Source organism: Egretta garzetta, unplaced genomic scaffold (genome assembly GCF_000687185.1).
Source record: "Egretta garzetta isolate BGI_Z169 unplaced genomic scaffold, ASM68718v1 scaffold179, whole genome shotgun sequence".
NCBI classification, from domain to species: domain Eukaryota; kingdom Metazoa; phylum Chordata; class Aves; order Pelecaniformes; family Ardeidae; genus Egretta; species Egretta garzetta.
The window spans coordinates 310,892-316,064 of NW_009270001.1; the positions used below are offsets into that span (position 1 = coordinate 310,892).

The following is a 5,173-nucleotide window of genomic DNA, read 5'->3' on the forward strand; positions in this document are numbered from 1 at the left end:
CATCCTTTATTTGTTTGTTTAAGCCTTGCAATTGAAAAAAGCCCCACTCAAAACTCAACTTTCGTTGCTTCGCGGTAAAGAACATAAATTTACCCGGTGGAGACAGGCCGAATGGAAGCCTCGCCAGCACTACGAACAAATGTGGCTTTTAACATGATAATTCCTCCCTGAACCAGCTAGCGGTGGACTAAATACAGCTGGTCTGCCAGAACTCAGGGTAGCTGAAAATCAGGATCAGATAAGCAAAATTAATTTTGCGCTGCAAAACAACCAGCCTTTAGGAATGGCAAATTCAGTCTTAACCGGTTTTAATTCTGATTGCTCATTTGCCATCGTTACAGAATTGGGAGTCCATCCCTTCGTGCACGTGAGGCTGAGAATGATCTGTGATTACAGCGTTGCAGCAAACCTCAGCCCGCATCCCATCGGTCTGGTGTTAGGGTGGCTTCAATCTGTCATGAGCAAATACCTTAAACAAGGAATTAAAAAGTAGGCCATACACCACACCTTAACTTACTCTAATTAAATTTAAATTACTTCACTGCAATTAATGAGCACTTAAGAACCAAACAAGATTGCGGCCCAGATTACTCCTAGCTTCACCAATTAACTCTCTAATCAACGAGAGAGAAAAGAGGCTTTTCAGGGGTGCGATGCAAATCTGACAGATCTTACCTTCTTCTCTCCTCTGGGAGAGGGGGAACTTGCTCCTCTCCTCTGAGGTGCCATACAGGCACCTAGAAATTATTCTCTTGGTGGAAGCTGCGCCAGGGCAGGGTTAGGGTAACGGTTGGGCCCGATGATCTTAAAGGTCGTTTCCAACCAAAGCGATTCTATGATTCTATCTCAGATAGGAGGAACCAGACTTTGTTTTCCACTCAGCCCCTCTCTTTAGATCTAAGAGATGCAATCCCAGTTAACTTATATCCAGCATAAAACCTGACTGGTTACTCAGTCCTGAGCTCTCCTTCCCCTGCTTTTCTAATTGTTTCCTATTCCTGTTTCATCTCCCACCTTGCACGTCTCCTCTAACTCCCGTTGTCGCAGGCTTTTAACCATGTTTCAGCAAGAAACCGCCTCCAAAACTCACCTTAACGTGACTTACCCTGAAACCACAAAGCAAGCATCCTTCCCCAACCCCTGTCCATACTCCGTACTGTAGGAGCGCCAAGAGCTCTGTGCTTTGCCCACGGGGCCATGACTCTCCATGACTCACCTACCTGCTCCTCCGGGCTCTGCTGGCCACCAACCCGGCAAGAACAAGCCACCCATCTGCCCAGGTCCTTCTACTTTACAAGTCCTAATTCCTCCTCAAGAATACATGCACAGGGCAACCCAGTAACCCTTACGATTAAAAATCAAGGCTACATCTATACATGCCGCTAGTAGTTTCATGCTTTTTTAAAAGAGAGCTCCCAGGCTGACACCGCTCACCCCCAGCCGAGGCTCAGAGGACAGCTCGAGCCAGACGCGGCACTGGGGTAGCCATAAAACCAGCTCGTACCAGGAGTTTGGGATTAGGGCTAACAGCTTCTCCGATAAAAGATGCCACCACACGATAAAAATACTTTAGATGCAGCATGGTCCAACTGGCAGCAAATAAGCTGCCCTGGGCAGCTCCGCTTCTCCTCTGGCCTCGTGGGAAAGGAAGAAGGGACGCGAAGCCTCGTGCCTGGTGGCTAGTATTTGCCAGCCCTCTTTTTGGGAAGCACTTGGGGCAGACAGCAAGCTGCAAAGACAGAAGAAAGGTCCTCAAACCGATGCCCAGCTTCAAGCAGATGAAAGGGTTGGGTCATACTGCTTTGTGAGAAGGTTTTTAAATGGTTTATGATGGGGTTTGTAGAAGAGAGGCCAGGCTTGAGATGGTGGTACTTTAAGAAGGAGGAAAGATGACTTGGACAGTAGAGGCTGATAGAGAAGGGGGAAGGATATCAACTGCGAGAAAGACAGGAGGTTGCAACGATGTGATACAGAGAAGACTGAGGTTGTGCAACGTCCTGTGAAGAAGAATTAGGAAGAAAGCGGAAGAATTGAAAGAGGAATAAAATTCCTGCTAAAACGTGTGTCAGCATAACCAGAATAAGGATTTCTTCTCTTAGTATTTGACAAGGGTAAGGACTAAACAAGACTGTGGTGCACCACTAGTCTTAATCTAATACAACTGGTACTTTGTGACTTATTACCACATACATGCTGTGTCACAATTTAAGAGAATTAAATTCTTCAGCATACCAGATAACAGCTCTCTTCTGTGCCTTATCAGGAGGCATCTGGCCAGGTCAAACTCATTACCAATACTGCACAAGTGCCCTTATCTAGGAGCAAATGTTTTGCTGCTGCAATTATGGATTTTAAATTGCAAAAGCTACTTTTAAGGGAAAGGTTCATCATACTTTTTTAAAAGGTACAATTGCATTGCTCGGAGAGTCAGGAAGCTCAGTGTCGATTAAAGCAAGGCCTGCGTCAATCACTGCACAGGCTGCCTGATGTGTGGATTATACCTTAATACTACGGAGTATCTCTCAGAGGACAGCAACTCACCCTCGATGACTTTGCAGTCCTCCTTCAGTTTGAAGGATGGCTAAACATAAATATACTTCAAGTATTCCTGAAACCCTGCTTAAATGAGCAGTTCCAGTCTTTCTTTCATGTCCAGAAATTACCAAGACCTCTGTGTTAACAGGAGCTTCTCCTTGGTAACACAAGCTGCAATTATTCATTCAAGACCGTACAGGCCTCACAAGAGTTTCCAATCTTTCTGGCCTCAATCAGTTTGAATTTTTTTAAGCACCACTGCTCTAGGGCCAACAAACATCTTTTATATACCCACAGCCATCTATCCAGTGAGTCTGCACTACCCCGAGTCTGGTGTGGATGCACCATTACATTCTGTTCTCCTTTTTTTTTTTTTTTTTTTTTTAATAAGCAGACAAACCTTGCCTACCCAAGCATGACACAAACCAGGCGCACACGAGCTGGCTTCATCACTTCGGTAATGATAAAGCAGTCTAAAATGATTACATTAGGCAACAACCAACTATAAATGTGTCTCCCAATAAGGCTTTTACTCAACAAAAGCAGCTTTCCCTGCACCCGCCACCCTGCAGCGGGTGCTTTGTGGATCAAGGGGACACTTCCATTTTACAACAGGAGCACCCCAACGCGTACGTGGGCCGAGGAAGGAGCAGAGAGATGAAGCTGGGCGACGCAGTTCCGCACAGCAACTCAGCACCTCAGGACTCCCCGAGCTGACCAGATGCTGTTGGGAGAAATTAGTAGAAAATGGTGGTAATAATATTTCAGGTTCTTTCCAGCAAAGTCCTGAGCTGTCGTTTTAAAGGACATTTCTAAAGTACCTTCAGATCTGCAAAATAAAAGGAACAATCATGGCGGGGGGGCAGGGTAACTAATAAAGTATTTGGCAGAGGTAAGCGGGTTATTTTGGAAGCAGATCTTGAAACTCTTTTTCTTCCCTCTTATTCTGAGGCAACCAGTTCAACAAGGAGAAAAGTTAGATACAGAGCGCTCAAGCAGAGTAAGTAAGTTCACAACTTGAGACATCCAACAAATAAAGCACATTTAGGTGAATTCAAATGAGAATAATTTCAGAACACCTTTGTATGTCTCTACGTTAACTTACACTATTAGCAAATGTCTCACAGCACGACTAGAAAATAGGACTAAGTTGTTTGGTGTTGGAGTCCTGGTTCATAAAAGCTCTTACCACACAAGATCAGAGAGCTATTTTTTTTATATATTAATGGATCTGACCTAAATATTTTTCTTAAGCATCAGAAAGTCCATTATCTTGTATTGTGGAAACTGCAGCAGCAGTATTTCTGACTTAGTCTGACAAGATGTATTCACATTCTTGATTTTATTCCATCTGCCTTACTAGGAGGGCTCCCAGTAGTAAAGGTAAGCGCAATGTATGGATGCGGGACAAGGGCCTTATCCTGCAGAATCCTCAGAAAGACTGCAGAATAGTAAATTCCTCCAAAAAACCAGAAAGCCACTGTGGCTTTATTCTCAAGAACTGGTACACAGCTGTATCAGAGCTGTTTTCTCCAGTTGAAAAATACAGATTTTTTGGTTATTGAAAGAGAAACAAGGATGTTCTCAACAACCGCTGCACACTCACAAAAGGAAATTCTTCCTGGGAGAATAACTCAGCAATAAGCACGGAGAAACTGAGCTGCCTGCTAATTCAGCACCGATCAGGTGAAGTATAAACCTGTAAACCACTTATAAACCTTGGTGTGCACTACAGTCAGGACTTTTTAAAAAAAAAAAAATAAAATTCTGCTTAAATTACAGAAGAATCTGAAAAACTATCCACACGCAATTAGTTACGAGCCCAAGTAACAGCAAAACGTTCCTTCTGTTGCAATATAGGTGCTGCCACCAGTAGTAAAGATGAGCATTCAATTAGTACTCACTCAAGCACGGCACACCCCCACGCATTTTGACAGCTTCTTTCTTAGTTTGCAGAAGAAAAAGCTTCAAATCTTGCCTGCGCTCACGCTGCCGATGCATAACGTTACCGGCACAGGATTATCCGAAGGTTTGTCCTGGGACTGTAATGCCCGATTTCTCTTAAAATACATGCTCATGGGTAGATGAGGGTAGATCTAGATTTCATAACTTGCTGTAGACCTGACCACGTCTAATTAGAGCCAACACCACATGCTGGCTGCACACACACACAGAGGGATTACTTGCAGACTTTCATATTCTGCCTCGCTCTTTGTATTACCCACGTGGATACACGCATCTATAGAAAATTTCCCTTTGCTCCTCACCACTAACTTTTTTTTTGGAATTAAGACCACAAAGATACCGAATAGTTAATGGCTTGCTGGGCTGCAAGACTGGCCGGGTTTTATCAGCCCTTTATCAACACTGCTGTGTGTTTTGGGGTTTCTTCAAGTAGCTAGAGATGCGTGCCGTGCCAAGTTGCTGAGAAACCAGTGCTTTTCTGGTACCATTCAGCCTTACGGTGCAGCGAGGCCAAGAGCAGCACGGGACCGGCGACGGTGGCATTTCAAACAGCCACCGCCACTTCTTTTAACAAATAGCCGAGAAGCAAAACCCAAGGACCGCAGAGACAAGCTCTAAAAATACCGGGCGGCCCGAGTCGGCGTTTCCTCTTCCACCGCCGCACAAAAAAAAC

At 44.6% G+C, this 5,173-nt stretch overlaps 1 protein-coding gene across 4 annotated transcripts in view; it reads right to left on the reverse strand.

Moving 5' to 3' along the window:
* The window catches only part of ME2 (malic enzyme 2), a 44,682-nt gene that overhangs the window by 33,120 nt on the left and 6,389 nt on the right, over nt 1–5,173 (reverse strand). For 3 of the 4 annotated variants that reach the window (XR_004843164.1, XR_004843165.1, XM_009647680.2), the window contains exon 1: nt 4,440–5,158. The gene's annotated coding sequence lies outside the window, so the exon portion shown is untranslated. Of the gene's footprint in view, nt 1–861; nt 866–4,439; nt 5,159–5,173 lie in introns of those variants that run through there. The other variant, XM_035903063.1, reaches the window with a different exon arrangement.